At 41.5% G+C, this 24666-nt stretch overlaps 1 protein-coding gene and 1 long non-coding RNA gene across 3 annotated transcripts in view; one reads left to right on the forward strand and one right to left on the reverse strand.

Moving 5' to 3' along the window:
• Positions 1–19051, forward strand: part of LOC134353160 (uncharacterized) — a 94083-nt gene extending 75032 nt beyond the window's left edge. The window contains exon 4 of the long non-coding RNA XR_010019554.1: positions 18961–19051. This is a non-coding gene — a long non-coding RNA (uncharacterized LOC134353160). The remainder of the gene's footprint in view (positions 1–18960) is intronic.
• il1rapl2 (interleukin 1 receptor accessory protein-like 2) overlaps positions 1–24666 on the reverse strand; it is a 1302096-nt gene that overhangs the window by 1101639 nt on the left and 175791 nt on the right. The gene's annotated exons all lie outside the window — the stretch shown is intronic.

Raw genomic sequence — 24666 nt, forward strand, 5'->3', positions numbered from 1 at the left:
CAGTCTCAGCCCTGTGAATATAATTAAAATTTCATCATAAGAATTGGGAAAGTAACACAGAAATTTATGAACATTAATTGATTAGGATTGACTGACTCCAGTGGGCTGGAGTACTTTGGAAACAAAATGAGAATAAATAATGCTACAAACACTCAGCAGGTCAGGCAGCACCTAAGGAGAGTGAAAAGTGGTTTCATCAAATCTAAAGTATTAACAATTTTTCTTTCACAGATCTTGCTCAACCTGTTGAATATCCTCTTGGTAAAATCACTCCACTCTGTACACAGTTTAACATATCCAAATGAGCATTCTGAATAATTGAATTATTTAACAAACGTCTGTGGAGCATGCTTGAAAAATTCTGTTTGAGTAGTGACAGCTTCGAACTGAAGACCAGAAAAGGTCAACTAAACACAGTAATCAGTCACTTCCAGGCTGGCTCTGTTAATGCAACACTCCCTGCTCAAAGGGAGGAAGGTGGAATTGATAATGATGGATATGGGTGAATGAGAATATTCTGAATCATTAATCTATGCAGAGCCCTCAAAGAGGTCATTGCTGAGGAAGTAAAGAAGAACTATTCAAAGTGAAATGAGCACAGAAATTTTTTATGGTTTCTCATGTAACTTGTTTCCAATAATAGTTTTCTGATACGTTGTCATTATTGCCAATAAGGAAGGTGGACTAGTTAATTTAAATTTCGCACCTTCTCTCCTTCCAGATTATAGCTCAGTGAAAACTCATCTAGTGTCAAAGGAAGCTGGCTCCTGATGTGCTCTCTGCACCCCACAGCTTCAGGGGTGGCATGGTAGTGTAGCAATTAGCATAACACTCTACAATTCAAGCTGTAAGATTGGGTTTCAATACATACTGCTGTTTGTAAAGAGTTTGTACATTCTCCCTGTGACCACATGGGTTCCTCCAGATGCTCTTATTTTCTCCCAGATTCTAAACATATACGGCTTTGGAATGCGATGTTGGTTCTGGAAGTATGTCAAGACTTGTGGGCTTCCCCTAATGCATCCTTGACGAAAATGATGTATTTCACTGTATGTTTCAATGTTTCAATGCACATATGACAAATAAAACTGATCTTTAGATCTTCAATCTGTTCATGGTTACAAGCCTCAGCACCCAAGCCTTCTAATGATATGTAGAATTGCAGACAGGCATAGTCTTTCAAAACAAAATCAGGCAGGTGATAGAAAAGATTGTTAGCACACTGACCAGACAGAAGATGGAGAGGAGGCAAACTTTGAATCATTGGTATCAGTCCTCCCACTTTATTCTCTGGAGCATAGGAGAATGAGGGGAGATTAGGTAGATGTATACAAAATTACGAGGGGTATAGTTGGACTAAATCCAAGCAGACTTTTTCCACCGAGATTGGGTGAGACTAGAACCAGAGGTCATGGGTTAAGGGTGAAAGATCAAATATTTAAGGGGAACTTGAAGGGAAACTTCTTCACTAAGGTGGTGGCAGTATAAAACGAACTGCCTGTGGAAGTGGTGGATGCGCGTTCAATTTCAACATTTAAGAGAAATTTGGATAGGTAAATGGTGGGAGAGGAAAGGAGGACTATGGTCCAGGTGCAGGTCAATGGGACTAGGCAAAATAATAGTTCAGCATTGACTATATGGGCTGAAGGGCCTGTTTCTGTGCGGTAGTGTTCCATGACCCTATAAACACTCCTGTCTTCCACAATATGCACAGATTTTGTAGCGGGAAAGTGTTTCAACATGTACTGCAGTTCATTGTGGATCAGGAAGTTAGAAATGCACAAATCCTCACTGAGCAATCAGCAGTGGAAAGGATGAGCGGTTTCGAGTTCCTGTGGGTCAGCATCTCAGAAGATCAGTCCTGGGCCTAATATGGTGGTCCAGTTATGAAGAGGTACACCGGTGGCTATACATCATTAGGAGTTTGAGGAAATTCGGTATGTTACCAAAGATGAGCTGTAGGCCCACTTGTCTCAGTAACATCTCAGATGGGGTACAGCTTCCATGTGCATCACAATTCATGCCACTGGTGCCAAACTGTATCAGTCTCTGCCATTCCTTTGGGTTCATCAGAAAGGTGGTGAGGTGGAACATGCGATATGGACAACAGCTTGCCCTCCATATTTGTACTGCGCTGGCTTGCATATCTAGTCAGATAGGACACAATATCCGTGGTTGACCCTGACCGACGGAGGCCTCTGAATTTATAGGTTAATTGTTATCACTTAAATTTTGTTGACTCTATTCTGAGTATGAAACGACCACAATTTCTTTTTTCTTTGTCTTTTCTTTATTCATTCTTTGCTTTTGTAGCACTTAATAAAATAGCTGTAACCACCAATTCCTATGTCTCATCCCTAATTTCTGAAGAACCTTGGATCAATATCACCTGATCCAACATCATCGAACAGACATTCTAATTTAATTCATTTTCCTTTTATTCTCTCCACACTCTGACCAACTCTTCACACTCCCCACCAAGATACTATCACGCAACTACACACTAGGAGCAAATTACAGCAGCCAATTGACCTTAATCGCCCACACATCTTAAGGAATGTGGGAGGAAACTGGAACTTATGGGAAAAGAACCCCATATGGTCACAAGGTCACTGCAGAAACTCCACACAGGCAGCACCTGAGGCCAGGATCGAACCCGGGCCTCTGGGGCTCTGAACAGCGGCTCTGCGACAGCAGCTCTACCAGCAGTGCCCCCGTATCTCCCAATTCAGTTGCTCCAATGACCAGAATGGAATCCTCAGTGGAGAGATATGATTACTATTCACTGCCATCTTCATCCTTCAATACTTCCACTTGATTAATCTGTCAGAATAAATTCCATCAGCATGGGACTGATTATTCCATCTGTTCTGAAGATATCCCTGTTAGTAGGAACACAGCAAACAATGGCCTGGCGAAAGATTTAACCAGCAGTCTCCCAGCTGTCATGTAGTTTCCCTTGGTACTGTGGAACAATCACACCTACTGACATCACCCAACTGGCGTTGTTACCCACCACAACTTTCCGACCAGTCCTTGCTTTTCCTCCCATTCGGACAATTCAAGAGAGGACGGAGCACATTCCCAAACCCATGAACACTATCTTGTTATTTGTTCTACTTTCCCACTGTTTAATTATTTTTGCAATTTATAGATTTTTTTATATCTTGATTCTGCTGCTGCAAAACAACAACTTTCACGTTTATATTTCAGTGATAATAAACTTGAGTAACATGCACAAAATACTGGAGGAACTCAGCAAGTCAGGCAGCAGCTATGGAGGGAAGCGAACAGTTGGTTTTTCGCACTTCATCAGGACAGACTCTGATAAAGGGTCTGATAAAAGCATTTCCCTCCACAGATGCTGCTGAGTTCCTCCAGCATTTTGTGTGTTTCATTTATTAATTATTTATTTAGAGATAGAGCATAGAACAATTTACAATGACCAATTAACCTACTAACGGGTACATCTTTGGACTGTGAGAGGAAACCAGAGCACTCAGATGAAACCCATGCGCATACAGGAAGAAAATCATACAAACTTTCTTACAGAGGATGCCAGAATTGAACTCTGAACTCTGACACCCCAAGCTGAAATAGCGTTGTGCCACCTACTAAGATACCATTGTGCTCCGTGGAGGTGGTTAGCACCAGTAGAACCTTTGATAATAAATCTGATTCTGATTTGACTGTTCCAATAAATATATATTGCAGTTGGAATCAACACCAAAAATTAATAAATTATTTGGGGTAGAACAGTAGTGCAGATAGGAACCTACTGCATCACAGTACCAGAGACCACTATTCTCTGGTGTTGTCTGTGTGGAGTTTGCATGTTTATAGAGCCATGGAGTAAACAGGCTCTTTAGCCCAACTTATCCAGGCCAATCATGATACTTGTCTGATTTCCCCATGTTTGCCACATGTTCCTCCAAACTTTTTCTATCTCTGTACCTGTCCAAATGTCTTTTAGATGCTGCTTTTGTGCTTACCTCAACACCTCCTCTGTCAGCTCATTCTTCCCTCTGCACGAAGACTGTAAAGAGTTTGTACATTCTCCCTGTGACTGCGTGAGTTCCCTCCAGGTGCTCCAGTTTCCTCCCACAGTCCAAAAATGTACCAGTTGGTAGTTTAATTGGTCATTGTAAAGTGTCCTGTGGTTAGTCTAGGATTAAATCAGGGGACTGCTGGGCTGTGCAGCTTGAAGGGCCTGAAGTGTCTGTTCCACGTTGTTTCTCAATAAACAAACAAACAAATAAATAAGTAAAAGTTGCCCCTTGATCTATTTAAAATCTTTCACCTCTGACCTTAAACTTACGCCCTCTAGATTTTAGTTCCCCTTCCCTAGGGAAAAAGTCTGCATGCATTCACTCTGTCTACACCCCTCATAATTTTATACACCTATATAAGGCTACACAGAAAAGTTATTCCTGTGACTCTGTGGGTTTCCATTAGCTGCTGCAGTTTCCTCTGACATCACAAAGACATAACAGGTCACTGCAAATAACCCCTCGTGTATATAAATGGTAGAATATGGGTGTTAGGTTTTGTAACTCCAAAGCATAAAACTAATTGAAAAGCCAGGATAACCTGTGTACAGTAAGTTTTACTTTAAGTGAGACACATGATATGGTGATGTGATGACATGTGCTATTTACATGTTTTTACATATAACCCCCAATGCATTATTTAAACAACAGAGAATGCCTAATCAAACAATATATTTACAATATTACTGAAATATTTAGAGGCGGCTGAGGAGGTCAAGTCATTGGTTATATTTAAGGCAGAGGTTGGTAGATTCTTGATTAGTCAGGAGGTGAAAGGATAGAGGGATAAGGCAGGAGATTGGGGCCTTTGGAAAATGGTCAACCATAATGAAATGTCGGAACAGACTCAGTGGGCCAAATGGCCTTACACACACAGTATATTACAGTATACTATAGCATAGTAAAGTTTAAATTGTTCCATTCAGGCCAAAAGATTTTATCACTGTGGAGGCTTTCTTACTCTTGTGGGATTGTGGGATAACATCTTTCCTGACAAGGAGGATCATTCTGCCTGGCGGGTGAGACTTGTGACTGTGAAACAATCTCAGGTTCTGGGGCCCCCTCCAAGGTGGTTGTAGGAGTTGACTCTGGGACTGCTGGAAGTGGTTCTGGCCACCTTTCTTCTTAACAATTGACACTGCTGTCCCTCAACTGATCAATGTATCATCTCCATACGATATCAAACGAAGGAGGGTGCCTAATCTTTCCGATTACCCACTTTTGATCAGCTCTGTAGTCGCTCACCAGAACTGCTTGTCCAGGAGAGAAACGTTGAACCTTCTTGTTTGAGGAGACTTTAATTTGTCTCAGTTGTTTGTCCTGGATATTCCTTCTGAGATTCAGTTTGAGGAGATCCAAGCGTGAACACATGCTGCTGAGTTGTTGGTTGTGGCATGTGCGATATTCAAGGAGGAAATTGGCGAGCTTCTGATTCAGTAGCCAGGTTTAACAGGAACCTGTTATAGTAATTGACAAATCCTAAAAAGAACCACAACTGTGACACATCCTTTGGCATTGGGGCATTCATCAGTGCTTGAATTTTCTCAGCACACTTCTGCAATCCTTGTGTGTGGATGGTGTGACCACAATAAGGGATGCTTGGTTTAAAGAATTCACATTTGTTGTGTCAATCTCTGAGCCCACATGATCTTCTAATCTTAATTTACACTGTCTTCAGATTTTGGAGATGTTCCTTGTCATTCTTATTGGTAACAATAATGTCATCCAGGTTACACTGAGTGCCTGCCGCACATGGTCCTTAGCTTTCTGCCAGAGTGCAGGTGCAGAAGCTACTCTAAAAATAGACCTATTATAGTAATAAAGCCTTTTGTGAGTGCTTATGGTGCGAAACACTTTGGACTCTTCTTCCACCTCCATCTATAGGTAAGCCTTTGCTGAAATGTTTTCGCCCAGAAGGGTTTGCAAAGATATCTCCTATCCTGGGCAGGATATTGAACTACTTTCTATTCTGGGTTGATGTAGTCCTTAAAATCACCACAGATCCTGACAGAACCATTCTTTTTCTTGTCTACTGGAACCACTAGCATTGCACATGGGGCTCCACTCAACCTTGGAAAGAATTCCTTCAGCCACCATGCGAACTAGCCCACTGGCTAATTTATCATGGATAGTATTAAGGAACCAGTTCCTCCACGTTCAGGGGTTCAGCTCAGTGTTAACAACCCTGAAAGGTAAAATAAATTTGATATGGAAGCAGCAATGGAGAATGAAGAAGACCTCTATATCTATATGGCGGGAGGAGAGAAAGCAGCACACCACGTGTGCACAGCCCTCCAGTGAAAAATGATATTGTATCCATTAAATAGGGGTCGTGGACAATTCTGATTTGATGGAGACAGATGTGAAAGCACAAAGGAACTTCTGGAGAAATTTCTGAAATTCTAGTTCGCTGCTGTTGTTACTGCACGGTTGGGAATCTTCCAGAGGGAAGGCCTCAAAATCCCTAACTTTGCCTGCTGTTGGCGACAGAGACTGAGGTCGAATCATTCGGACAGAGATGGCGCTCAGTACTCGGTCTCGGAGAGCTGATCGGAGGCTCAAAGTTTTCAGATGACTCAGAGTCAGACTGCGGTTGGGCATGGCAGGGAGAGTTTTACTTCCTTCTCCTGTCTGTGTGAGATGTGGGACATTTGAGAGACTTCGAACTTTTTACTGTGCTCATGGACTTCTTCATCACTTCTTTCATTCAATGGAACAATTCCCTAGCAGGGATCTCAGTGGAACAGCAATGGCAAGTGTTTCTGGGAATAATGTGGAAGGTGCAGGATCAGTTCGTTCCAAAGAGGAAGAAAGATCCTAAGGGGAGTAAGGGGAGGCCGTGGCTGACAAGGGAAGTAATGGACAGTATAAAAATAAAAGAGAAGAAGTATAACATAGCAAAGACGAGTGGGAAGCCGGAGGATTGGGAAACTTTTAAAGAGCAACAGAAGGTAACTAAAAAGGCAATATGTGGAGAAAAAATGAGGTATGAAGGTAAACTAGCCAAGAATATAAAGGAGGATGGTAAAAGCTTCTTTAGGTATGTGAAAAGAAAAAAAATAGTTCAGACCAAAATTGGGCCCTTGAAGACAGAAACGGGTGAATTTATTATGGGGAACAAGGAAGTGGCAGACAAGTTGAACAGGTACTTTGGATCTGTCTTCACTAGGGAAGACACAAACAATCTCCCAGATATAATAGTGGCCAAAGGACCTAGGGTAATGGATGAACTGAAGGAAATTTATATTAGGCAGGAAATGGTGTTGGATAGACAGTTGGGTCTGAAGGCTGATAAGTCCCCGGGACCTGATGGTCTGCATCCCAGGGTACTTAAGGAGGTGGCTTTAGAAATCGTGGATGCATTGGTAATCATTTTCCAATGTTCTATAGATTCAGGATCAGTTCCTGTGGATTGGAGGGTGGCTAATGTTGTCCCTCTCTTTAAGAAGGGAGGAAGAGAGAAAACAGGGAATTATAGACTGGTTAGCCTGACATCAGTGGTGGGAAAGATGCTGGAGTCAATTATAAAAGATGAAATTACGACACATCTGGATAGCAGTAACAGGATCGGTCTGAGTCAGCATGGATTTACGAAGGGGAAATCGTGCTTGACTAATCTTCTGGAATTTTTTGAGGATGTAACTATGAAAACGGACAAGGGAGAGCCAGTGGATGTAGTGTACCTGGACTTTCAGAAAACCTTTGATAAAGTCCCACATAGGAGATTAGTGGGCAAAATTAGGGCACATGGTATTGGGGGCAGAGTACTGACATGGATTGAAAATTGGCTGGCTGACAGCAAACAAAGAGTAGCAATTAATGGGTCCCTTTCGGAATGGCAGGCGGTGACCAGTGGGGTACTGCAGGGTACAGTGCTGGGACCGCAGCTGTTTACAATATATATTAATGATTTAGATGAGGGAATTAGAAGTAACATTAGCAAATTTGCCGATGACACAAAGCTGGGTGGCAGTGTGAAATGTGAGGAGGATGTTATGAGAATGTAGGGTGACTTGGACAGGCTGGGTGAGTGAGCAGATGCAGTTTAATGTGGATACATGTGAGGTTATCCACTTTGGTGGCAAGAACAGGAAGGTAGATTACTATCTGAATGGTGTCAAGTTAGGAAAAGGGGAAGTACAACGAGATCTAGGTGTTCTTGTACATCAGTCACTGAAAGCAAGCATGCAAGTACAGCAGGCAGTGAAGAAAGCTAATGGCATGCTGGCCTTCATAACAAGAGGAATTGAGTATAAAAGCAAAGAGGTCCTTCTGCAGCTGTACAGGGCCCTGGTGAGACCACACCTGGAGTACTGTGTGCAGTTTTGGCCTCCAAATTTGAGGAAGGACATTCTTGCTATTGAGGGAGTGCAGCGTAGGTTCACAAGGTTAATTCCCGGGATGGCGGGATTGTCATATGTATACTCTGGAATTTAGAAGGCTGAGAGGGGATCTTATTGAAACATTTAAGATTATTAAGGGATTGGACACGCTGGAGGCAGGAAGCATGTTCCCGCTGATGGGTGAGTCCAGAACCAGAAGCCACAGTTTAAGAATAAGGGGTAGGCCATTTTGAACGGAGTTGAGGAAAAACTTTTTCACCCAGAGAGTGGTGGATATATGGAATGCTCTGCCCCAGAAGGCTGTGGAGGCCAAGTCTCTGGATGCTTTCAAGAAAGAGATGGATAGAATTCTTAAAGATAGCGGAATAAAGATTACGGGGATAAGGCAGGAACTGGATACTGATTGTGGATGATCAGCCATGATCACAGTGAATGGCGGTGCTGGCTCGAAGGGACGAATGGCCTATGCCTGCACCTATTGTCTATTGTTTATAAATTATGGTATTGTTGCAATTTTGTAACTAAATGTTATAATTATGTAGCTTTGTTAGTTTTTTTCAGTCTTGGTCTGTCCTGTGTTTTGTGATATCACACCGGAGGAAATATTGTATCATTTCTTAATGCATGCATTACTAAATGACAATAAAAGAAGACTGTGCGTCTTCATAATCTAATAATAATAATCTATCTGTGTGTGACTATATGGACAGACAGAGATGGAGGACCTTCATTGCTGTCCTAAAGTCTAGTGGCGTAAAGGGCAGAAAGTAAGTAATAAGGAACCAAACAGACTTTGCAAAACATGGGTGTGGCATTTTCATTTAACACTATTTTACACTTGATATTTCTAATGCCATCTATGAATATTGCTGTGGCATCATTCAGTGCCTTTCATTATTCACTTTCCTGTTGAACTTACTGCAGAGGATCTGGCATGCTAATGGTGGAGAGATCTTCAATCAAATTGTCATTGTCTCGGTTGCTCCGATTGCCATAATGCTGGCCCTCCTATTTTTACCACATACAAGCTCAATGTGGCTTGTTTGTTGTATTTCACTGTCATAAATATCATTCCCATAGGAGGCATCTTACAAGTTAATAGATAAATATTTGCAGGCTTTAGTTTAGTATCTCTAAATACCATTCAAACTCTTTTTGCGGAATGACTGAAACAGCCAAGCCAGTGTCCAATTCCATTGAAATTAATTTGGCACTCGGTTCTGGTGTAAGCCATATTGCTTGTCTACTGTGAGTTTCACATTGTAAATCCCAAGGATACTGTGTCACTTTCATCATTATCAAATGTTTCATCAACCAGATACAGATTAGTGCTCATTTTGAAACTGCAACGTGAGTTTTTAACTTTGTCTCCTCCTTGTGCGGCCCATTTATTTTTGTCTGACTGACAAGCTGTTCGTATGTGATCTACTTTGTAGCATTTTCTGCAAGTTTTGTCTTTAAATCTGCATTTTTCTGCTGTCTGTGAGCTCTGCCACAATGGTAACACAGTTTTTTCTGGCCAGGCCGATTTCTGTTTAGACTTTGGAGTTTTGTGCACACTCAGTTTCATTCCTGAATGCAATTCATTTGCATCTTTTTCTGCTGTTTCCATTGATATGGCAATTTCAATTGCTCTTTCAAATGTAAGTTCTGCTTCGGTTAGGAGCTGCTCTGAATGCTTTGCTATACAATTCCACAAGCTAAATGATCTCTAAGTGCATCATCATAACTGAATTGACAATGCTCAAGCAATCGCTTCAATTCAGTCAAAGACGTTGAACTGGACTGCCCTTCCTTTTGATTCTGCTTATGAAACCCAAAGCATTCTGCAATCAACAATAGTTTTGGTTACAAATGCTGCTGCATTAAGTTCACAATATCAGCAGAGATCATTTAGGCTGGTTTGGTTGGAGCAGTCAAACTTCTAAACAAACTATATGCCTTTAAACCCAATGCACTCAGCAAAACTGGCACTCACTTTTCATTGGCTATATTATTTGCATTAACATACTGCTCAGTTTGCTCAGTATATGTATTCCAGTTATCTTTTGTGCAATTAAACACATCTATCTTTCTGATGTGGCCAACTAGTTCTGTTTTTTTTTAATGAATATCCCACTGTTTATGAACCTGTGAATTTTTCCATTTTCTGTCTATTAAAACATCTCCTCCTGTGAAGAAAGCTTGCTGCGCTTCTTTTAACTCAAATATCTCGCTGCACTTCAACAGGCAGGTAGTCATCTCAGGTTCATTTTGAAAGTACCTCATATTCACAGTTATCTTTTATAACTTCAAGACATAAAACTAATTAAAGGAAAACACAGAGTTGGCAATAACTCATGTATGTTTATGTGAGTTGCCCACGTATGACATGTGGGTTATTGATATATGGCATTTACATACTTTCACATATAACCCATAATGCATTATGTAAACAACAATGAATGCTTAATCAAACAATATATTTACAATATTACTCTGATATTACTGAAATATTGAATACTTAACAATGGGGGAGTTGTTCAACTGCAAGGAGAAAGGGACTAATGTTCGATTGGTGTAAATAGGTGACTGACACTCAATGTGGATTTAATGGTTTGAAGAGGGTCTGTTTCTGTGCTGTATCCCTCCAGGACTTTATCATAATTAATCCTCACTAGAAAAATAATATGCAAATGAGCAAAATGAGTAGGCCATTCACCCCTTGCACCTATTCTGCCATTAAATAAGCTCACAGTTGTAACCAAAGTTATAGGGTATTGATCTGAAACACCACCTGTTTTGTCCATTGATTGCTTATCCATCTCTTTTTGTGCAGTTTTTCATTGACTTCTCTGTGTTTATTTGTAGTTATTATGAATGCCCACAAGAAAGTGAATCTTAAAGTAGTATATGATGACATGAATTTATTTTTATAATAAACTTACTTTCAACTTTGAACTGATGCTGCCTGACCAGCTGATGGAAACCAGCAAATTATTGTGCATTGCTCAAGATTTCCAGCATCTGACAATATCTTGCAAAGTCAAGTCAACGTCAAAGTCAAATTAAATTAATTATCACAGTGTGAATGGGTGGATGGGTGGATGGTTAGAAAGGGGGAAGGGGGAAATGTGGAAAGGGACTTGTTTTGCTGTTTATTCCTCTCCATAGATGCTGCCTGATCTGCTGAGTTCCTCCAGTGGTTTGTGTGTATTGCTTTGGACTTCCTGCATCTTCAGAATATCTTCTATTTATCTATGTATTGAGAACTGGATGGTAGCACAAAGCATCGGGGGATGCAGGCAATAAAAATATCAAGCCAGGGCATTGGTCTTGGACCTGCACCTGGAAGGTCCCATTATATAGGTGACATGGTAGAGTAACAGTTAGCACAAATTCTTTACAGCAGTCAGCTGTAAGGTCATGGTTCAATTCCTACCGCTGTCTATAAGGAGTTTGTACATTCTCCACATGACCACGTTGGTGTTCTCCATGTGGTCCATATTCCTCCCACATTCCGAAGGCATATGGGTTAGGGGCAGTGAGTTTTGGGCATGCTATGTTGGTGCGGGATATGTGACACATGTGAGCTGCCTGGCACAATCTTCATTGATTTGATCTAATGCAAAATGACACATTTCACTCTGTGTTTCAATGTACATGTGACAAATAAATCTTTATCATTCATCTTTTACCTCTTATTATCCTTCAACCACCAGGCTCTTGAATCAGCATAACCTAGGTGGTGGTGGTCCCTGATCATTGTTGAATTTTCCTACAGCAGTGCTTCACGTAGGTGTACTCAATGGTGGGGTGGGCTTTACCCATGATGGACTGAGCCATATCCATTACTTTTTGCAGTATTTTCCGTTCAAGGGCATTGCTGTTTCCAGACCAGGCTGTGATGCATCTAGTCAATATACTCCCCACCACAAATCTATGGAAGTTTGTCAAAGTTTTAGATGTCCTGCTGAATCTTCACGAGCTCCTAAGGAAGGAGAGGTCTGCCAAGCTTTCTTCATAATTGTACTTACGTGCTGGATCCCAGACAGGTCCTCCGAAATAATAACACCAGGAATTTAAAGTTGCTGACTCTCTCCACCTCTGATTCTGCATTGAGGACTGGCTCATGGACCTTTAGTTTCCTCCTCTTGAAGTCATTAATCAGCTCCATGGTCTTGCTGACATTGAGTAGAAGGTTATTGTTGTGGCACCACTCAGCCAGATTTTCAATGTCCCTTCTGATTCGTCACCGCCTTTGTTTTAGCCTACTACAGTGGTGTCGTCAGCAAACTTGAATATGGCATTGGAGCTGTGTCTGGCCGGTGTGCTTGGCAACACTATGACCACTTTCATCACTTTGTACTAAAATGAACTTCTGTTTGTTCTGTTTTGTTTGCTAGTCTTTTGTTGAGTCCTGATGAAGGATCTCAGCCCAGAATGCCAAACCTTTATTAATTTCTATAGATGCTGCCTGACCTGCCGTGTTCCTCCAGCACTTTGTAAGTGTTACTTTGTATTTCCAGCATTGCAGAATCTCCTGTGTTTTGTTTGTTCAGATTGTGTCCTTTAGAAAAAAATTCTCCTGTCTATGATGCTGCTGCAGGTAAGATTTTCATTGCACATTGCATGTACTTGGTCTGGAATCTTGTGGTACAGTAGCAGTTTACATGTCTGAGTAAAAAATCCCAGCCTTTTAATAAAGCAGGGCAGTACAATTCTCAATGTTTTACAGGATACTTATACAAAACAATGTTGTTGTAATGATAAAGCTGTTTGTTAGAACATGCTGAGTGCACTTCACCAGCAATGACATTTTAAAAGTACCTAATTAGCTGTAGAGGACTTGGGAATTTCTTGGAAAGAGGCAGAAGGTACACAATATAAATGCAAATATTTTTCTTTCTCACCTGTGTAATTTTATATAATGTAGAGTGGAATTGCTGCTGCATAATGTTTCACTCTGTGCCATGTCATCTTAATTGCCTGACATACTTATATTGTCTCACCCAAATGACAAGTGTTCACAAAACTCAGATGAAATGAAAACTCTTTGCAGGGATAGAATTTGATTTAATTCAGAAATAAATCTACAAATAAAAACCAAAAACAAAATGAAGAACCTTTATTTCAGCTGAGGAGAAAGCTCTTCAATAGTATGTACGGAGCACTGGTGCAAGAAAGCAGCATCCATTATCAAAGACTCCCACCATCTAGACTATGCTGTCTTCTTACTTCGACCATCGTACAGGAGACACACCACCAGGTTCAGGATCCATTATGACCCTACAGCCATCAGGCTCCTGAACTGGTGAGAATAACTTCACACACCAGACTCACTTCAAGTACTTTATAAACCTCATGCCCTTATTATTATTTTGAGCAACTAAGAAACTCTTAGATAGGTACATAGATGTTTGAAAAATTTGGAGTTATGTAGGAGGGAATACAAGTTGGCATCAGTGTACATTAGTGACTCTCCGTGGGCTGCAGGAAATTGTAAAAGTTTTCCTCTTAAGTATACTCTTTTAATCTACTTTTGCTGCACTCTGTAATGTGTAAACTTCCTCTTGACAACGGACCACGAAACTACATCAATGATCTTCAGCTCTCATGTTCAATGGTTAAATGCAGAGCAGTTAAGGCAGCACCTTTAAGGGTCGACGTCACAGCTGAAAACATGGCAGGAGAAGCTGGATTCAAACCAGGCATAAGCACAGAGGGATGAGGCCTCCTCTGCCTCGCATCTTGTTGGAGAATCCACAGTCACTTGAAAATAAGGTTGACGATCTCAGGGCAAGGCTGCTGTATCAGAAGCATATCAGGCAGATCTCAGTTGTTTGTTGCACCGAGACTTGGTAAACAGCGAACACACTGGACGCAGCTATCCAACCAGGAGGTTTTGCAATTTTCAGAATGGATCAAACCTCAAGTTCTGGTCAGGAAAGAGGAGGTGGCGTATGCTTTTCAGACAATTCTCACTGGTCCAAAGATATTGGGGTAATGCAACTTCTTGTTCCCATGAGTTAGATCAACTAATGGTTAAATGTAGCCCATTCTACTTGACTCGGGAGTTGTTATCCATGATCCAGACCGCAGTTTGCATACCACCAGCGGCTGATTATAAGCAAGCATTCGCGAAACTGCACGACACTGTCTGTAAGCAAGTAACAGCTCATCCTGACACAGTTCAAATTATAGTTGGTGACTTTAACCAGGTCTGTTTGAAGAAAACCCTGCCCAATTATCACCAGCATGTAACCTGTTGCACCAGTGGTCCCAACACATGAGACCACTGCTACACTACGATAAAGAATGCCTGTCATTCCTACTCGGTAAGTCAGATCATTTGGCTGTACTCCTACTACTTGCATACAGACAGAGCCTAAAAAGCAAGGTTCCAGAGATCAAGACAACCAAGACGTGGTTGGAAGAGACTGAGGAACAGTTACAGATTTGCCTTGAGTCAGGGGACCGGGCCGTGTTCAAGAACTCATCTGAGGACCTGAATGACCACACCAGGGTTGTTACAGACTTTATTAAAACAGCTGTGGATGAGTGTGTCCCCACAAAATCATTCAGGGTTTTCCCCAGTCAGAAGCCCTGGGTGACCAATGAAATCCAGAACTTGCTGAGAGCCAGATCAGAAGCATTCATGTCTGGAGATCAAGAATGCTACAAGAGGTTCAGATATGATCTCTGGAAAACCAACTCTCAGGTGAAGTGGAGATTCTGGACTAGACTGGAATCAACGAGGGATGCTCGACAGCTGTGGCAGGCTTTGAATGCAATCACCTCATTCTAAGTTAAATCTTGTGACATAGGGGACAGCAGAGCTTCACTTCCAGATGAGCTCATTTGACCACTAGAACAGGGAGGAACCATCATGTAACCCCTTGTCTCCCAATAATCCTTTGGTGTCAGTATTGAAGATAACATGCAGGCTGAGGGTGAACCCAAGGAAAGTATGCAGCCCGGATGGAGTACCAAACCGAGTACTGAAGACCTGTGCCTTCCAACCGGCTGGTGTATTCATGGATCTCTTCAACCTCCCGCTCTGGCATTATGTGGTACCCACCTGCTTCAAGCAGGCTTCAATCATACTGGTGATTACCAGAAGATCATGGTAACCTGTCTATATGACTATCACCCTGTGGTACTTCCATCCACAGTGCTGAGGTGTTTTGAGAGGCTGGTGTTGAAGCTGATCAGCTCGTGTCTGAATGGTGACTTGGATCCACTCCAGTTCGTCTACTAAAGCAACAGATCGACAGCAGATGCTATCTCGTTGGCTCTTCACACAAACCTGCTCAGCAAAGATGCATAAATCAGAATGCACCTTATTAATTACAGCTCAGTATTTAACACCATCATCCCCTCTAATCAGTAAACTCCAGGACCTGGGCCTCAAAACACCCTTGTGCAAATGGATTCTCAATTTCCTCACTTGTAGACCCCACTCAGTACAGATTGGCAAAACCATCTCCTCCACAATCTCCATCAGCACAGGTGCACCACAGGGATGTGTGCTTAGCCCCCTGCTCTAATGGCTTTACGCCTATGACTGTATGGTTAAATACAGCCCCAACACCATATACAAGTTTGCCGATGATATCTCTGTTGTGGGCTGTATCAAAGGTGGTGATAAATCAGCATGCCTGAGAGAGACTGAAAACTTGGCTGAGTGGTATAATAACAACACACTCTCACTGTCAACAAGACCTAAGAACTGATTATATACTTCAGGAGAGGGAAACCAGAGGTCCATGAGCCAGTAATCGTTGGAAGATCAGGGATGGAGAGGGTCAGTAACTTTAAATTCCTGGGCATCACTATCTCAGAGGACCTGTCCTAGACCCATTTTATGTTATTGCAAAGAAAGCACGATAACACCTCTACTTCCTCAGGAGTCTGTGGAGGTTCTGTATGTCATCAAAAGCTTTCGCAAACTTCTATAGATGCGCGGTGAAAGTGTGCTTACTGGTTGTGTTATGGCCTGGTATGAGAATACCAATCCCTATGAGCAGAAAATCCTACAAAAGGAAGTAAATTCAGAAATAAAGTTCATCACAGGCGAAACCCTCCCGACCATAGAGCATATCTTCGTGAAATGTTGCTGTAGGAAAGTAGCCTCCATTATCAAACATCCTCACCGTCCAGGCCATGATCTTTTCTCTTGCTGCCATCAGGTAGAAGGTACAAGAGCTTCAGTACTCACACCACCAAGTTCAAGAGCAGTTACTACCCTCAACCATCAAGCTCTTGAACAAAAGGGATATCTACACTCATTTAAGGACTCTAATACATTGTTATTTCAGGCTCATTATTTATTGCTATTTATTTATACCAACATTTGCACAGTTTGTTTACAGTTTATAGTTCCTGATGTTTACAGTTTACAGTTATTGTTCTATAGATTTGCTAAGTATGTCATCAGAAAAAATCTCAGGGTTGTATGAGGTGACAGGTATGTACTCCGATAATAAATTTTACTTTGAACTTTGAACTTTGGGAAAGGTTTGATTGATCTTAGAGTATACTAAATGGTTGGCAGAATATTGTGGGCTGAAGTGTCTGTACTATGCATAAGTATTCTACATTCTACGCTGTCTTCCTTTGCATATTGGTTGTTTTTTTTTTGTCTGTTTATGTGCAGTTCTTTTTTATAAAATTCTATGGTATTTCTTGTTGCCCGTAACTACATGAAATAAAATTAATCTCGTTAGTATATAGTAATATACAGGAGACCCAGCCCTCACGTAAACTTTCCCTCTGCCTACATGCTCATCTTCTTCTGATAGAGTTTGGTTCACTCCCTTTTGGAAAGAGTGAATCTGGATCTAGCCAACAGGACGGTATGTTTCTGTGATGTTCTGTAATTGGCCAATAAAGTGTTTGCTTCATCCCCGAATCACATGCGCACATTTATGAGGTAAAATTCAGTGTAAAAGTCCAAACAGTTGCAATTTCGCAACTTTAATTTCATGTCGTTATTATTTCAGAGGATCTGTCCTGGGACCAGAACTAAGTCCCATTACAAAGGCGGCACAGCAATGCTCTACTTTCTTAGAAATTGAATAGATTCAACATGTTATCTACAACTTTGACAAATTTCTGTAGATGCACAGAGGAAAGTATATTGACTGGTTGCATAATGGCCTGGTATGGAAACATCAATGCCCATGAATGGAAAAGCTACAAAAAGTAATGGATACAGCCCAGTCCAACTCAGAAAAACTGTCCCCATCATTGAGCATGTCTACAAGAAAAGCTACCACAAAAATGCAACATTCATTATCAAGGACCTCCACTACACAGATCATGCTCTCCTCTTGCTATTGCCATCATGAAGGAGGTCTCACATCACCAGCTTCAGGAATATTTATTACCTTTCAATGATCAGGCTTCTAAACAAGCATGGGTAACTTCACTCTCTTCAACAGAATCTGAGTCAAGGATAACGCAAGGTGTTACCCTTGATTCTGATTTGAATTTTAAATTCCATATAAAGCAAGTGACAAAAGCAACATTCCTACACTTAAGAAATATTGCAAGGGTCCATCCATTTTCGTCATGCAATGATGCTGAAAAACTAATTCACACCTTTACAAAAAATAGACTAGATTACTGCAATGCACTTTTTTTTACTGGCCTTCCAATGTAATCAATTGACAAACTTCAGCTCATTCAGAACACGACTGCTAGACTTTTAACCAAAATCACGATGAGGGAACATATCATTCCCATCCTAACTAGTCTGCACTGGCTTCCTGTATCTTTTTTGAATTTATTTTAAAGTTCTCCAACTTATTCTTAAAACTCTCAATAGTCTAGGGACCTGAACACATCACAGATTCACTTTCATTTCATTATCCCTGCTTGAGCTCTCAGACCTTCTTCCACCAGTCTCTTAAATTTCAACAATCTTTCTCAAATGATAATTGACAGGTCAGATACAGTGTTCCAAACTACACTTCTAAACTTTGCAATTCAAACCTAAAGCTATAAGGGATGCAGACTCAGTTGACACTTTTAAACACCAGCTCAAAACCAATTTATTTAACCTTGATTCTGATGAACATATTTTTGCCTCTTATATTCATGTTTATTTTTATATTTATTTTTGTATTTATATTCTATTTTCATGTTTGCACTTTATCCCATTGTAAAGTATTTGAACTACATCATCTGTATGAAGGTGGATCTATAAATAAGTATATTATTATTAACACTGAACTGATTCCACAACCTATAGACTCACTTCAAGGACTCAACAACTTAGTTCTCAGTATTTCTTTCTTTCTTTACTTATTATTTGTTTTTTTTGTATTAGTTCAGTTTGTCTTCTTTTGCCCATTGGTTGTTTGTCCATCTTTGTGTGTAGTTTTTCATTGATTCCATTGTATCTACTGTGAATGCGCACAAGAAATCAGGGGTGTATATGGTGTTATATGCATACTTTGATGATAAATTGACAGAATGTTCGAAGAAGTAAATGGTATCAGAGGGTGACTTCTTCGAGTTTATCTGCGAAACAGCTTAAATTCCTCTCTTTAATGTTTCTTTCTTCACTGTTCTTTTTCAAGGTGGCTGGGGTTCTGTTGGAGTCCGTGATCTACAGCTGCACTCTAACTGCGATTCTTCACAGCAGTGAGTTCCTGCTCTTGGAGCTCGCTGAGCAGCCTAGTGTTTCAATAGCACCAGGAGCGGTCTGGAAGATGTGCACCTTTGGGTCCCGATTCCTCGCTGGCGTTGCCAGCTGAAGCGTTGTGGAAGATTGAAACACTGAAATGGCGTGTGCAGCTGTCAGCGGCCTTGGCACTCGAGCGGTCACTTAATGTCTCTTTCTCTTGATGGTGGAGAGAGTTCGCTGCTGATTCTTGAATCAGAAATAAAAGCAAAGCTGCAGACTGTAACATCAAAACAGAGAGATGTTGACCTCCCATCTCACTGTGGAAGGAGTGATACCTCTCTCTTCCTCATTAGTGAGAGAGAGAGAGAGCTTGTGGCATGTCAAAATTAGATTAGGTTAGTTTATGAAGACACGCATTCCTTTTTTATTGTCATTTAGTAATGCATGCATTAAGAAATGATATAATACTCCTCCGGTGTGATATCACAGAAACACAGGACAGACCAAGACTGAAAAACTAACAAAACCACATAATTATAACATACAGTTACAACAGTGCAATAATACCATAACTTGATGAAGAACAGTCCATAGCACAGTAAAAAAGTTCAAAATTTCTTGAAAGTCCCACATCTCCCGCAGACGGGAGAAGGAAGAAAACTCTCCCTGCCGTGCCCGACACAGTCTGATTCTGAGTCGTTCAAAAACTTCGAGCTCTGATCAGCACTCCGACACCGAGTACCGAGCACCATCGCTATCCGAACGTTTCGACCTCAGCCTCGGTCGCCAGCAGCAGGCAAAGCCGGGGATTTTGGGGCCTACCCTCCGGAGATTCTCGATTGCACAGTAACAGCAGCAGCGAACCAGGCATTTCAGAAATTTCTCCAGATGTTCCTCTGCTTCTCACGTCTGTCTTCGTCAAATCAGAATTGTCCACGGCCCCTATTTAACAGATACGATATAATTTCACTGGAGAGCTGCGCGCGCTGCGTCGCGCTGCCATCTTCTCCTCCCACCTGGGTTATGGGTAAAATGCTGGGTTATGGATTGTAGTTTCTAATGGGGCTTTGCTATTGCTTGCACTGTGCTTGGCGGGTGCTGCTGCTTCCTGTTGGAACAATTTGGGAGACGGGGAGGGGGAGAAGGTTGATGCTTGTGCATGGGAGGGGGGGATGGGGTTTAGGGTTCTAATGTTTTTCTGTCATTCATCCTTCGGGGTTTTTTCTGTTTCGAGGATTTTTGTGAAGAGTAAGAATTTCAGGTTGTATTCTGATATTAAATGGAACCTTTGAACCATTGACCTGGTTGGTGGGGGTTGCTGATGATGGTTGCTGCTTTCCTGTGACAGTGTTCCACGTAGATGTAAAGGAGAACAAAATGTTTGTGATGCAGTATAAAACATACACAATAAGAATATAAGAAACAAAAAAAATATAAGAAATCCTATAAAACACAATGTACAAATAACTGTTATGTGTGACCATATATGCATAAGATTATCTTATGTACATAGACTGATTGTATGCACATAAAGTATCTGAACGTGAGGTGACTCTGACATGAACTGATAAAGTGAAAAAGTGACTCTTGGCAGGAGGAACTCTTGTAGGTAACAGCAGGGCATATTTTTTGGCTCTGGGCCTGTACTCACTGGAATTCAGAAGAACTGGGGGGGGGGGCGGGGGCGGGGGATCTCATTGAAACCTATTGAATGTTGAAAGGCCTTGACAGAGTAGACTTGGAATGGATGTTTCCTATGGTGAGGATACAGCCTCAGAATAGAGAGATGTCCATTTAGAACAGAACTGAGGAAATTCTATAGCCAGAGAGTGGTGAATCTGTGGAATTCAGTGTTACAGATGGCTGTGGAGGCTAAGCCATTCGGTACATTTAAGGTAGAAGTTGACAGATTCTTGATTAGTCAGGGCATGAATTGATACGGGGACAGGGCTGGAGATTGGGGCTGAGAGGGAAAAGTATCAGCCATGATGAAAAGATGGAGCAGACATGATGGGCCAAATGGTCTAATTCTGCTCCTATATGTTATGGTCTTATATGAAAACACAGGGTGGAAACCTACCAAAATAAAGTAATGACTTAGAACAGTGACTGTATCCACGTAGATATGCGATGTGGAGTTTAAGCGTAAAGTGGCCTTGCATGGTGGGGGTGTGGGGGAGTAAAAACTGCGGAGGGACAGTGAAGGGGAAAGGCTCGTGGATGTTGTAATGGTAAGGGTGGTGAGATATGCACGTGTGTACAAAGTCAAAATTTTTATTAAAAAAAAATTGCATTATAATTAATGTTAAAAACCACAAGTAGGAATAGAACACATTAATAGCCAAATTTCTTTCTGTGAACTTAGTCAGAATGAACTGAAACACAAGCTAAAATACATAGAACAGTACAACACAGGAACAGGCCCTTCAGCCCACAATGTTGTGCTGAACCAACTAAATTAGTCATCAAATGGCAAACTAATCTAATCCCTTCTGCCTATAAAATGCCCAATTCCTTCCATTTTCCTCACGTTCATGTAGTAACTCAATTCAAGTTTAATCATCATTTAACCACACGCGGATACTCATGAATGCAGCCAAACGAGACAGTGTTACCACAGGGTCAAGGTTCAAAGATACATCACCAACAATCACACACAGTAAGCACACAAAAGATCACGATCTCATACGCTCACCTCTTCCCCACCCCCACAGCTTGATGCCCAGTCCTCGCACATACAAGTCAACAAATCATCAGTTTCATCAGTAAAAATACAACAATGCAGAATATATAGCCCAGACCCCCCCTGCCCACTGATATCATCTGTCGGGTGACCCCCGACACTCGCTACGTGACACCATGGCTTTGAGGACCAGTTCTCACATATGAAAGCACATGTAGATTATGAGTAAAAACACAACCACACAAGTATATATGTACATGTGTCTATTCTAAACACCTGTTAAATGTCCCTAATGTATCTGCCTCTACCATCACTACAGGCAGAACTTCCCACTGCCTGTGTAAAAGTCTTGCCCCTCACATCGCTTTTGAAATTATTCGCTCCCAACTTAAATGCATACCCTCTGGTACTAGACATTTCAACTCTGGGAAACAGATACTGTATGTCTACATTATCTATCCCTCTCATAATCTTAAAAACCTCTATTACAACTTCCTTCAGCCTGCGCCACTGGAGAGAAACACAGTAGAGCTGGAGAACAACGCAGCCACAGCGCAAAGCTTAAATAAGAAACTGTTCAGGCCTGTCTCTCTCTTCCTTTCCCTATTTCACAATTGATTTGTGCAGGAATGCTGGATAAATGAGAAACACGGGATAATGCATGCATTATGATACACTACTTGAACACGCAGTAGGTGATGATAAATGGAAGGAGTGGTAATGAAGTGGTTACACTGCAGTTTGCACAGAAGAATTACTGAATGTCTTGTCATTCACTGTAATGACTCATTAAGTGAAGGCGTACAGCGGAGGAAGAGAAACCTGAAAAAATCGTTGCACCGAGAGATTGAAGCCTGGGAAACCTTGTCAAGTGGAGAAGGTTTCTAAACCAATTAATATCCATAGGGTGCGACATTGGACTCATTTTCCTAGACCTTATTAACTTAGCTATGCATACATGAATTCAACAACAGTCCTCTTCCAACTAACGGATAATTCACGAATCCAGTGCATGCCCTGAAGTAGTACATGTAGATTATGTATTGGTCTTAGAACACAGAACACTACAGCACAACACGGACCCATCGGCCCAGAATATGCCAACCCTTTAGACTACTCTAAGATCAAGCTAACCCTTCCCTCCCACGTAACCCTCAATTTTCCTTTCATTCATGTGCCTGTCTCCTCCAACAGGACCACAGCCTTGTCGTAGGGTTTGGAGGTTAGTGTGTCTCAATAACCCAGGGAGCTATGTTGCCTACATTCAGAGCCTTGTGCTATGGCTCCTGATAGTGTTGCCAGTGCCAAACAAATCAAAAGGTAGAGGCCAGACGAAGAGTGGTGCACCGGTCCACCGGGTTCAGGGGTTCAGTTCACGGCTAACAACCCTGACTGGTTAAAATCTATTGTACAGAAACAGTAATGAAGAATCCTTCCATATCGGTGCGATGGTATGGAGAGTCAGAGATGGAGGACCTTCACTGTTTCCCTGAGTGCCAGCAGCACAATGGGCAGTAACTAACTAACTTGTGCCTATTTAAGAGACTCTTAAATGTCCCAATGTGTCTGCCTCTACCACTACTGCTGGGCATTCTGTATAAAAAGTACTTACTCCTGAAATCTCCCCCCAATTGTTGCTTCCTCCAATCACTTTAAAATTATGCTTACCTGTATTCACCATTGCTGCCCTAGGAAAAAGTCTCTAGCTGTCAACTTGATCATCTTGTAGACCTCTATCAAGTCACCTCTCATCCCCCTCTTGTTCAAAGAGGGAAGTGCTTAGCTTGCTCAACCTATCCTCGTAAGACATGTTCTCCAGTCCAGAAGGCATCCTGGCAAATCTCTGCGCCCTCCCTAAACCTTTCACATCCTAAATGTCTTGACAGCACATTAAACTCAAGCTCTCAAGTTCAGATTGATGCTTTCCACTCACTTGCTCACTTTAGCACACACAAAGCAGAAAGCAGCAGAAATGCTCAGCAGGCCAGGCAATGTTTCAGCTCAATGAACGTTCAGCAAATCTGCTCAATCAATAAGAGGTCAAGCTCTCTAAACCAATAAGGTACAATGAGCTGGGGATATGGAGCTAGTTGGGGAGGTAAGCAGAGAGGAGCAATCACATCTACTCCAATCATGCCAACATTACACCTTTCTGAACATGATGAAGATGGATGATAAAATAACTTGCAGAACAGTAAACACACAGATTCACTATAGGAAATACAGTAGATTGGCAAAAGCTGAGTAATGCATTCACACAATTACAAGAGGATGTATTGCTAATCCTGGAATCATCCCTCATCATCAGATTTCTGAATGGGCAATGAACCCATATACACCACGTCACGATATTTTTCTTTTCATTTGCTCTCTTTATGTGCCACTTATTTAATTTATTTTTATATATATTCTCCTTCTGTTGGAAGCATCTCTAAATCTACACTGTCATACTTCAAAGGCTCGTATATGTTTCAATAAGATCAATGTACAATCTTCGAACCTCCAAAGATAGTTCAATTAGACTTCCAAAGATCCAGTTCAGCCATTCTCTTACAAAGTCTGGCTTTTCCTCTTCACTTGGGGAATTTGTGTAACTTGTAACACACAGCTACAGAACTTATTGTATACTCTGTGTGTGTGTCTTTCACCAAGTGCATACTTTGCATCATTGTCTCAAATTCAGCAACATCAGCAAATCCGGCAAGACTGCAGTTAGTTTTGGAATTCAGATTGTTATGCCCTGGAGGTGTGAGTTCATATCCCACTCCTGACATAGATTTTTTTTACCGGCAGCATGGTAGTGTGGCGGGGTAGAGATACATCTGCCTCAAAGATGTACTACACCTGCCTTCCGCTAGCCTACAGATCACCCTTGGGTAAGATGTAGCATCTATTTAGTTCCCGGATCAAGGTCACATGAAGCCGTGGGTTCAGGTGATGGAAGGTCGTATGAGCAGTCGATGCATATCACATGTC

This window comes from Mobula hypostoma, chromosome 10 (genome assembly GCF_963921235.1).
Source record: "Mobula hypostoma chromosome 10, sMobHyp1.1, whole genome shotgun sequence".
In the NCBI taxonomy this organism is placed as follows: domain Eukaryota; kingdom Metazoa; phylum Chordata; class Chondrichthyes; order Myliobatiformes; family Myliobatidae; genus Mobula; species Mobula hypostoma.